The sequence below is a fragment of the Malaclemys terrapin genome, chromosome 9, assembly GCF_027887155.1.
Source record: "Malaclemys terrapin pileata isolate rMalTer1 chromosome 9, rMalTer1.hap1, whole genome shotgun sequence".
Classification (NCBI taxonomy): domain Eukaryota; kingdom Metazoa; phylum Chordata; order Testudines; family Emydidae; genus Malaclemys; species Malaclemys terrapin.
Genome location: NC_071513.1, coordinates 4,845,436 through 4,855,796, shown reverse-complemented (window position 1 = coordinate 4,855,796; position 10,361 = coordinate 4,845,436). Strand labels below are relative to the sequence as shown.

General features: G+C 44.4%; 1 long non-coding RNA gene across 1 annotated transcript; it reads left to right on the top strand.

Moving 5' to 3' along the window:
• Positions 1–2,514: 2,514 nt before the first annotated feature.
• Positions 2,515–9,430, top strand: LOC128843422 (uncharacterized). The gene is made up of 3 exons (XR_008446263.1): positions 2,515–2,633; positions 4,119–4,242; positions 8,921–9,430. It is a non-coding gene; the product is annotated as an uncharacterized LOC128843422 (long non-coding RNA).
• The last annotated feature ends 931 nt before the right edge of the window (positions 9,431–10,361 follow it).

The following is a 10,361-nucleotide window of genomic DNA, read 5'->3' as shown; positions in this document are numbered from 1 at the left end:
GCCCATCAGCTGGATGGAAAGAGCACCCGGCTGGAAGCCCGGCTGGTGGTCACTGAAACCATCTCAGACTGTGGGTAACTATATCTGTGATGTCCTAAACTATTGCGTGTGTGTGTGTGTGCATGTGTGTGCGTAATATCTAATAAATAGTAGTTTTAGATAAGAGCACACTTGCTTGTATCAATCACTGATTAGACAGAAGTGCTATATTCCCATTGATTTATTCCTGACACCAACTGGAGAGAAACAGTTAAGTTGGCACTGCTTTGCGTTCTGAAAAACCCTGGGTAACAGGTCAGGACAGACCTCACCTGTGAAAGTTCTCTAATTTAGTCTAGAAGAGAAGTGCCGGCCCTAACCCTGCAATGAGCTCCATGCATATGAACTCCTGCACCCTCACAGAGCCCCAGGCATCTGTCCGCATAGAGATCATTGCAGGAATGGGACATTAATAATTAATATCAAACTTCACTGCAGCGCTCTGCTTTGGAAACTCTGGCGAGAAGTGGGGAGCCAAGAAAGGATTCTGCCTAAGCTCACAAGTGTGTAATTAGCACAGGATGAACTGATGAAGTTCCCCTGTATTTACTGGGCAAAATAAAAAGATACATGGAAAGTAAAGGTATGGTCTGCCCATAAAATAAATCAACTTCCTACCACATGATGTCAATACACAAATGTAGTGTAGCATTACCTACACAATGCACTAAAGAGAAATCCCAGACTCCGGGGGCAAATGTTTTCCGAGCACTTGGGAAGTCACCAGCTAAAAGGATTAAGGGGGTTAGTTAATACATTGAGCTATTAATCTGATCACATCATTATGGACATTTGTATAGCAAGAAAGGATATAGTTCACACCTAAAAAACAATAGGCAGGGATTGCTCAGATTTTAGATTAATGGAAGCAGCAGTATCCTGTATGTGGCACCCTTTAGCATATGCCATAAATATTTCTCTAAGTACAAGCTGCTCTCCCTGGGCATGGAAAATTACTAAAATGACCTCCACTTATAAAGATGATGATGCATCAGACCCCCAACAAAGAGTTACTCAGCTGGTATCTTTCTTGCCTCAGCTATCCTACATTTTGAAAGGGCAACACAAACCCAGGTTTCCACCCATGCTCTCCAAGTTAATATAAATCTGCAGGGAATTTTGGCAGTCTCCCCAACTATTCATCTCCCAACCTCCAGGAGGTTATTCAGACTCTACAGATTTTCTGCAAAGGTTTGGCTTTTTGGTTTCTCTTATATGGTCATTAGAGTCCTAGCATTTCTGACCAGGTTACTGCTTAGAACAGCGGTTCTCAAACTGTGGGTCGGGACCCCAAAGTGGGTCAGGACCCCGTTTTAATGGGGTCGCCAGGGCTGGCTTATACTTGCTGGGGACAGGGCCTAAAGCCAAAGCCCAAGCCCCACTGTCTGGGGCTGAAGCCCTCGGGCTTCAGTTTTGCCCTCAGCCCCGGGGCAGTGTGGTTTTGGACCCACACCCGCGGTGGCGGGGATCAGGCGGACTCAGGCTTCAGTCCCCTCTCCTGGGGTCGTATAGTAATTTTTTTTGTCAGAAGGGGGTCGCAGAGCAATGAAGTTTGAGAACCCCTAGCTTAGAAGGAGAGATTAAGATAGCAGATACCCACAGGAGCTTGCTGGACCAAGACAATTTATACAATCCTGGGATGCCTGGCAGAACCCCACAAACTAAACCCGGGGGGGGGGGGAGCAGCCAGTGTAATTAATGTCTTTAATTTAGGACCTGATCGAGCAAACTCTTAAGCACGTGAGCAGTTTTTATACACACAGGACTACCCCTGTGAATAAAGTTGCGCATCTAGGACGTGATCCATTATCTGTTGAAGTCAGCTGGAGTCTTTCTATTAACTTCAATAAGTGCTGGATCAGGCCCATGCTTAAATGTTTGCAGGATTGGGCCCTTGGTTTCAGCAAACATCTCAGTCATCTGAATACTTAAAACATTCCATAAAATATTTGAATATGCAAAGTAGCCAAAGCATAAGGTCCCATTATTACCCAATCACTTCTTGATCGTTATCTGCAAAGCTATATTACTGGATGGACACCTGTCTGAAAGAGTTAAAGTAAAAAAAGAGTACTAATGATGACAAGGTAATGAAATGTTTTGAAACCAGTTTTATTAGTCTAAGGTTTTACTGTTAACACAGATAAGGGATTTAAAAATCTATTCATACATTGCTTTTTAGCCTTACGGTATGATTTTACCCTAACAGCATGCCTATAAATTACTATCTATATTTCCACTCGAACTTCATTTATCCGGTTTTGAAAAGAGGACTTCCAGGCATCAAATTAAATTTAAACAGACTGTTTTATTAACTTTTGCTTTAGATTTTGTTTTTGGACAAGATTGTTGCAAGGTACCACCCGGGGCTAACTTATGTATAATAAATATTGGAACAAAGAAGGTTCCAAAGGATGACAAATGTATTTTTGTTTAGTCTTCAGCTAAAATCAAATCAATTCAAAAGCTGAGGATGGTGGAAAAACAAATACAACTGGGATGAAAACTGAAATGAGCAACAGGCGTGAAAGAGGAAGGCTGATCCAGCGATTAGGGTGCTTGGACTCTGCCATGGACTGCCTGGGTTATCACGGGTAAGTCACTTACTTTTGCTGTACCTCAGTTTCCCAGCTGTACAATGCAGCTCACAGAGGTATTGGGAGTATAAATAAAACATGGTAATGGAGACCACATAACAATCTAGATATCTAGATAGATAGCAACAAGTTGGGAAAAGTGTCAGATTTATAGCCTTGATGGAGACACCCAACTCAGACAGGCAGATGTTCATTACTGTAGGAAGCTCTTAGGCCCTGATCCTGCAAGGAGAAGGACGGGACCTAAGCAGCAGGTCTGATTTGCCCCTGTAGCACACTGTCACTGAATTTGTGCATGGATGAACTTTAGGCACCAAGATATTTTTCAAAATCAACCACTTTACTAAGTATTCAAACTTCTTAAAACAACATTTTACTATTAATCCCAACCAACTAGGTGGCATTAGGTTGGTATTAACTATGAGGAAAGTGTTCACACTTCCACGCTCAGTAATCCAAGGGTCTAGTGCCCAAATTCAGTGAGGTAGTTAAGGTAGTTGACTTAACGGGACTACTCACATAATTAAATTTGGCCGTGGGTTTAATGAAGGGACTTGTTCAGGGTCTCACGGGAGATCAGTAGCAGAGTAAGGAACACAGCTCAGGCCTCCTGACTCCCAGGCCAGCACCCTATCCACTAGACCACGCTGCCTTTTGCTAAAGTATGGAAATAGCCCCAAAGTCTTTGATGTTAGAATGATAATAAAGAAGACTACTCTTTTGTCACTCCTCCCGGTCCATGCCATCTACCTCACAATTGCCCTAACCCAAACATCAGGTAGCTGCATGCATTAACTGAGATCACTAGTCTCTGAGGGGCAAGGTTGGTTCTGAATGCTAGTTTAAGAGACACGTGCATTGAGGAAATAGGCTCCACTGACCCGGTGTCAGATTGGCTGCAGCGTCTATGCAATTCAAAGCATTTTGTAACTCTTCTCAGGTTTTTTTCATCATTGCATGATTTTTATGGGTGACCCCCTTCCTGGAAGGGGCGTCTACCTGGGAGAAGAGAGACACAATCAGTGATTGCTAGGTTCTAAAGGGGCATAATCATCATCTTGAAAAAATCACATTTCTGTGTGTACCCAATGTAACTCCTAAAATGATTACAGCTTAAAGACGTGAGGGAAAATTCTTATTTTTTGTTGTTTACTTCTTGCATTCGACAGCACTTTGTGTCTAGTCCTTTCACTTTCCCCTGGAATCAACATCTCCCTTGCTCAAAAAGCCTTTATTAAAAATATCATTTTACAAAAAAGAATGATTGGATTTAAAAAAAATCAAGTCTCTGACTGCACCTCCTGTAAATAATACAAATCACATAACATACATTATTTACAGAAGCCCGTAATCAGAAACTGGATTTTAAAAAAAACACACATTAGTTCCAAACAAATCAACTTGACCATGGCTCTTTAAACAGCGTGATTCATTTTAGTTTCATAGTTATGCAGAAACTAAACCTGTTTGTGCTTTTCACAGGCTTTATTTCACATACAAAAAATACATAGCCGTGGGAAAACTACAGAAGATTTGGCACAAAAGAAATTATGAATGCCATTTCCTGGCTAAAGCATTCTTGGCGCTGTAACAATGGGCTCTGAAGGTACTTGGAGTGCAACCTTCTTTAACCTTGTGTAAGAGCTTGTCTACATGTGAAAGTTGCTCTATTTTAACTTCAGGTGTGAAGTTTTAAATTGCTTTAGTTTAACTGGAGCAAAAAGGTAAGTGGACATTCTTACATTGGTTTAAACCAGGCTCATTTTGGGAATAATTAGACTTAAACTAACCTGAAATAAGATGCTCTGGAACTGAAGTAACAGGGTCCACTCAGTGATTTGCAGTGTCTTAACTAATCCAATTAAAAAATAATTTGAAGTTAAATTGGTGGAACTACTGCATATAGACAAGGCCAAAGAGATTGACTTCAGATCTGGCTGTGGATACAGAGAACACCTCTCCCTGCCACTTACTGGAGTAAATTGTTGCTGATAAAAATAGACAATGGTGATTTTCCTCAGGCAGTCCCACGCCGAGGTTGGGAATGTGGGCAGAGAGGAAAGAACAGAACCAACAGTGGGAAAAAGAAGATTGGCAGTGGAGGCCTGAGGCCCTCAGAAGAATGCAGGAGTTATGTACAATCTGGTCTGATTTTGACAAATGATCGTCTGTTGGGAATGAGTAAAGCCACATGGCAAAGGATCAGCTGAAGCAGAACATGCTTCTGCCTTTGCTAACTGTGAGCCTGAGTATGGCCAGTGCGGGTAGCAGCAGGGGAAGGGTGGTGACAGGATGATCCTGCGCTGGTGAGAGTGCTGTCATGTAGCCAGTGAGTGCTTCTGACTGAGGAGATATCAGAGCCATTAGCGATTCTCTTTGAAAAGTCATGGAAGACAGGTGAGATAAGGGCAAATGTAGTGCCCACCTGTCATAAACATACAGCTATGGGTAGCATAAAATCCCTCCTTTACCTGTAAAGGGTTAAGAAGCTCAAATAACCTGGTTGGCACCTGACCAAAAGGACCAATGAGGGGAGAAGATACTTTCAAATCTGTGGGGGAAGGTTTTTGTTTTGTCTCTTTGTGTTGTTCTCTCTGGGTCAGCGAGGAAGCAGGGCAGGGAAAATACATCTCCCAAAGCCAGACCTGAACTAACGGCCTCTAAGATTACAAATTGTAAGTAATAGGAAGGAAATGCGTTAGGTTATCTTTTGTTTTAGCTTGTGAATTTTCCCTATGCGAAGAGGGAGATTTATTCCTGTTTTTTTGTTACTTTAAAGTTTTGCCTAGAGGCGAATCTTCTGTGTTATAAATCTTATTACCCTGTAAAATTACCTTCCATCCTGATTTTACAGAGGTGTTTCTTTTACTTTTTTCTTTATGATAAAGTTCTGCTTTTAAGACCCTGATTGGTTTTTAGTGTCCTAAAAACCCAAGGGCTGGTCTGTGCCCACTTTGTTAACCTATTTGGTTGGTATATTATTCTCAAGCCTCCCCAGGAAAGGGGGGAGAAAAGGCTTGAGTGGATATTTTGGGGAAACAGGAACTCCAAGTGGTTCTTTTCCTTGAATCTTTGTCTAACTCACTTGGTGGTGGCAGCAGTATTCATCCAAGGACAAGGAAGGATTTGTGCCTTGGGGAAGTTTTTAACCTAAACTGTTAAAAATAAGCTTAGGGGGTCTTTCATGCGGGTCCCCACATCTGTACCCCAGAGTTCAGAGTAGGGAGGGAACCCTGACACCACCTATAAAAAGGGGAATAAAGGCAACCCAGGGAATTACACACCAGTCAGTTTAACTTCTGTACCCAGAAAAATAATGGAGCAAATAATTAAGCAATCCATTTGCAGACACCTGGAAGATAATAAGGTGATAAGTAACAGTCAGCATGGATTTCTTGAGAACGAATCACGTCAAACCAACTTAATAGCTTTCTTTGACAGGGTAACAAGCCTTTTGGATGGGGGGGAGCGTTAGATGGGGTATATCTTGACTTTAGTAAGGCTTTTGATACATGACCTTCTCATAAACAAACTAGGGAAATACACCCTAGATGGAGCTACGATAAGGTGGGTGCATAACTGGTTGGAAAACCATTCCCAGAGACTAGTTATCGGTGGTTCTCTCAAGCTGGACGGGCATATCGAGTGGGGTCTCACAGGGATTCGTTCTGGGTCAGGTTCTGTTCAATATCTTCATCAATGATTTAGATAATGGCATACACTTATAAGTTTGCGGACAATACCAAGCTGGGAGGGGTTGCAAGTGCTTTGGAGAATTGGATTAAAATTATCTGGACAAACTGGAGAAATGGTCTGAAGTAAATAGGATGAAATTCAATAAGGACAAATGCAAAGTGCTCCAGTTAGGAAGGAACAATCAGTTGCACACATACAAAATGGGAAATGACTGCCTAGGAAGGAGAACTGCGGGAAGGGATCTGGGGGTCAGAGTGGATCACAAGCTAAATATGAGTCAACAGTGTAACCCTGTTGCAAAAAAAACAAGCATAATTCTGGGATGTATTAGCAGAGTGTTGTAAGCAAGACACAAGAAGTAATTCATCCGTTCTACTCCGCGCTGATTAGGCCTCAGCTGGAGTATTGTGTCCAGTTCTGGGCGCCACATTTCAGGAAGAATTTGGACAAATTGGAGAAAGTCCAGAGAAAAGAAACAAAAAATATTAAAGGTTTAGAAAAAATGCCCTGTGGGGAAAGATTGAAAAAATTGGGTTTGTTTAGTCTAGAGATGAGAAGACTGCAGGGAGGCCGGGGGGAGAGAATTATAACAGTTTTCAAGTACATAAAAGTTGTTACAAGGAGGAGGGAGAAAAATGGTTCTCGTTAACCTCTGAGGATAGGGCAAGAAGCAATGGGCTTAAATTGCAGCAAGGGCGGGTTAGGTTGGACATTAGGAAAAACTCCGTCAGGGTGGTTAAGCATGGGAATAAATTGCTTAGGGAGGTTGTGGAATCTCCATCATTGGAGATTTTTAAGAGCAGGTTAGACAAACACCTGTCGGGGATGGTCTAGATAATACTTAGTCCTGCCATGAGTGCAGGGGACTGGACTAGATGACCTCTCGAGGTCCAGTCCTAAAGATTCTGTGAGTCTAATAATATGATTCTGCCTAACTGCAGGAGTAGGGCTTGAAGCTGGGCCTACACATTTTCTGAACTTCTCCCACCATTGCACTGCTTGTGGGCACAGCCCTGGTGGGAGCACCAGGGTAGACTGCCAGCTAGTGTAGCATAGGTGAGGCTGAAGTGGAGCGCATCTAGCGGAGGCCTCTCTGTTGAGATGAGAATTGCACTTCGGCTGTGCCTGTCTCCTCAGATCGACCTCTTCCCTGCCCCCCTCTTTTGCGAGTAAGGGAGCAGGTGTGCAGGGCGCTGAGGACTCTGCCAGGTCTTAACCCCTCTCACACCCACACACAGGCCAGCTGGACTACTAGAGCTGAACATTGGGGCTGGTCTCCCTTCCACCCCCCACCTCCCAGAGGAAAGGACCCTAGAGGCAGAGAGGGAGGGCAGAAGAGGTGGGAGGCTACAACCAAAGACTGACTGACCACTGGTCAGAACAGAGCACAGGGCACGGAAATTCATGCCAGCACATCCCTCTGGATTCTGGTGCACACAGGTCTCAGTTGTACACCCAGAACAACCTCCAACTGTGACTCTTTGGCTAGGTGCTAATGGCAGCAACAAGGGCCTGGTTCAGTCGGTTTAAGGGCCCACGTCTACAATAAATAAAACAATGGCTCAAGACCCCGTGCAGAGTCAAACTCCTACTTCTGCCTCTGGGGAACTAAAAGAGAACCTCCCTGGTCCCCGATCAAGATGGTTCTTCCCTGTTCACCAGCACCCAGAGTCCTTGGGAACACAGAACCACACATCTCTTCGGCTAGAAGGAAAAGGAAAAAACAAACAAGAAACATGTGAGAACCAAACTGCCAATATTTACATACCCAGCACGAGCAAACCCTGTTAGTGTACAAGCAGAGTGACCAACCCCAGGGCCAGGTAGGAATTGTCTGGTTTGTTGAGGTCCAGAACTCTTAGTGGCACAATAATCGCCACCCACCGAAAAGCCAACTCACAGCTCTGAGTCATCTCCTCCAGTCTAGACACAGCCGCACCACTATGTCCTGCTCTGATAAGCAGCTACCTGGCTGGTTCTGCACCACTGCTGCTGGTCCAGTTAAACCTTGCTACAAAAGCAGCTGTCAAGTGGACAGGAGGGTGTCACTGCACAGACAGCTGTGTATTACTGCTGCAGGTCCAATCACCTCCACCCTCTGAAGCCATCTGTCCATTACTGGTGGCCCACCCTCCCCATCAGAATCATTCCACACAGGCTTCAGAACCTTCCGGGGGCAGAACAGGACACTGGGCTAGCCTCTTTGCTCCCTGAGACAAGAGCTCCTGCTCTTTAAAGCAGACCTCTCTACTCTCTTCTGTTGAGTTTGAATCCCATTCCCAAACCAGGGTCCACTTCCTATAAAGTCAGGGTGACCCACTTACTCTGGATGTATCTTCCACAATTCCAATGCCCTTTCACAAATATATTCATAGTAACAATCTATTATTAGCTGTGCAATTGGAACACTGACAAATCCCAGCTAATGCAACAAAATACAGTGTGTGGAACTATGGGTAACCACCAGTATAATTCATGTCAATGGTGCTGGTTTTTCACTTCTTCCCTATAGAGGGAGCTGAGAGTTCCATCCCTCTAAGCCTTCTAGTTTTGAGGCTTACACAATTCTCTTATGTACCCTACTACAGGATCAAGGCTTGTGTTTCCCGCATCAGAGAAACTGGGAGATACTGGCCACAGAGAATGAAGACCCTGGAAGTCCTGAGCCAGGTTTATCCCTGGTGTAAGTCTACTGAAGGCTTCCTGACTGCATCTTCGTAGGATCCACCCAGCACTAATTCTGGAAAAACCCAGTTTGTGAACAACTCTGTGTGATACAGCAGGACAGTGACTCAAAGCAGCAGGACGGTCATCAGGGAATTAATTCCTCTTCCATAGCGAGCAGTTCAACCGCTGACATTTGCATGGGGTGCTGCAGATGCTGATCTAGTCTCACCGGACTTAAAATGTTTCATCTGCATGCACCTTGCAAGTTCGTAGCTTCTTCGCCCTACAGTCTGCACAAATCTCCTGAGCAGCCACGCTTCTGTCCTGTCTCCACCTCTCACAGCAGAGACCAGGGCAAATATGTGTTGATGAAACAGTTATTTTAAACTGCTCAAAGACACAAATAATTTAACTGCACAACTTATTTGAGTTTTCAGGGGTATTTGTTTAAACAAAAAAAATTCCTGTGGGTTTTCCAGAAGTGTCCATAAAATCTGAGGAGGAGGGGAAAATGTCCATTACATCTGACAACCTTCTGCACAGATATCCAGTGGCCCATGCCAGCCGTTTTTTCAATTCTCTCTTACTACAGATTGCAGGGGGACCTACAAAGTATAGGAAGATTTGCACAAGATGTCCTGAAAATGTCAATGATCTCCCTGCAACTGTCTGGGTGGAAACCACCCGCACCCCCCAAGACATTGCATTTAAAATGCCCCTCATCTGTTCTAGCTCATCCAGTGTTAACTAGAAGTTATAACAGCAACAAAAATAACTGGTCTACCCATCCATGATCATATTGCATAAAAACACCCCCAACATGCTGTGCAGAACAAGGGGCCTGCAGGCCAGGAGGGAAGTGCATTTGCAGAGCTGCGTTGGGAGGCCCACAAATGGAGCAGCAGGAAGTTCTACTAGGCAGACATGAGGTGCCTTGGGACAGCTGGTGTTCCCAAAACGGGAAGAGCAAAGGAGATGCACATGCAGAACTGGGCTGGGGGCTCGTTGGGACAGCAGGGGGGATAGGCCATGACTGAGCTGTGCGAGGGGCCCAAGACTGGAACAGCACAGGGTGCTGCATGGCAGGGTTGATGTGCACTGACCCAACAGGAGGCTAGGATGGGCACAGCACTCAATCCAACAGGCCTCCAATGCATGCATCTAAGAGTTGGCAAAACGTCGGCCTCATACAGTATTGGTGGGGGGAATTCCACAACTATCACTGTCTTCTACTGTCCAAGACTGAGCTCCATTTCTATGCTGACCCAATTCAGTAGTCAGAGCAGGCTGATTTTCTCTTCTTCATAACACTGACATTTTATCCTCAGCATTGCTCTGCCCTTCCAGTTGGATGTAATACAT